The sequence below is a fragment of the Sinocyclocheilus rhinocerous genome, unplaced genomic scaffold, assembly GCF_001515625.1.
Source record: "Sinocyclocheilus rhinocerous isolate Xijiao unplaced genomic scaffold, SAMN03320098_v1.1 scaffold1489, whole genome shotgun sequence".
NCBI classification, from domain to species: Eukaryota; Metazoa; Chordata; class Actinopteri; order Cypriniformes; family Cyprinidae; genus Sinocyclocheilus; species Sinocyclocheilus rhinocerous.
Genome location: NW_015634472.1, coordinates 415,680 through 416,354, shown reverse-complemented (window position 1 = coordinate 416,354; position 675 = coordinate 415,680).

Genomic DNA, 675 nt, shown 5'->3' with positions numbered 1-675 from the left:
TAGGTTGCGGTGAGGTTCTTGACGAGTTCTTTAGGAGTGAGCTGGAGGTTTTCCTCTGGTTCTTCTGAAGATAGGAAAGTCCACAGTGAATTGACAAAGTTACTTGAAGTTACTTTGAAAAAAAACGCTGGAAAATCAAACTCAAGAGGAGAGTTTTGAGGAGTCTTGGAGAATGTCCGTCTCAAGAAGAAGGGTTTTGAGCAATGATTAGTCTGAGTTAATGACTTTTAATAGTTCCTTGTCACACCCACCTTTTGGGTGGAATGGCCAATGCCAGGTGTGAATTTTTGAGCGGGAGAAGTTTTCTTTGTCTCCATTTATGGACCATTTGCATGTTTATGGCTGGTCTGGAGGACTGGTGCAGTTTTACCCAAAATATAGTACAAATAGTATGATGCATTTCACGATCACATAGTGTACATCATTGTTTGAGGAATAAAGAGCAGATCATTTTTATACCAAGAAAGAAACATATAGAAGATATTAAACCAGATATACATTCATACACCTGAATATAAGCATTTAGAGCTTAACTAATACAAATAACGAGTGGTAACAAGGCTATAAAATATAATAGGGAAACATACAAACAACACATGTATATATCAGATTCATTTGTAACTGATTAATTGTAGTCTAAATAAAGAAAATGTCTTTATGTGTGTGTGTTATGTG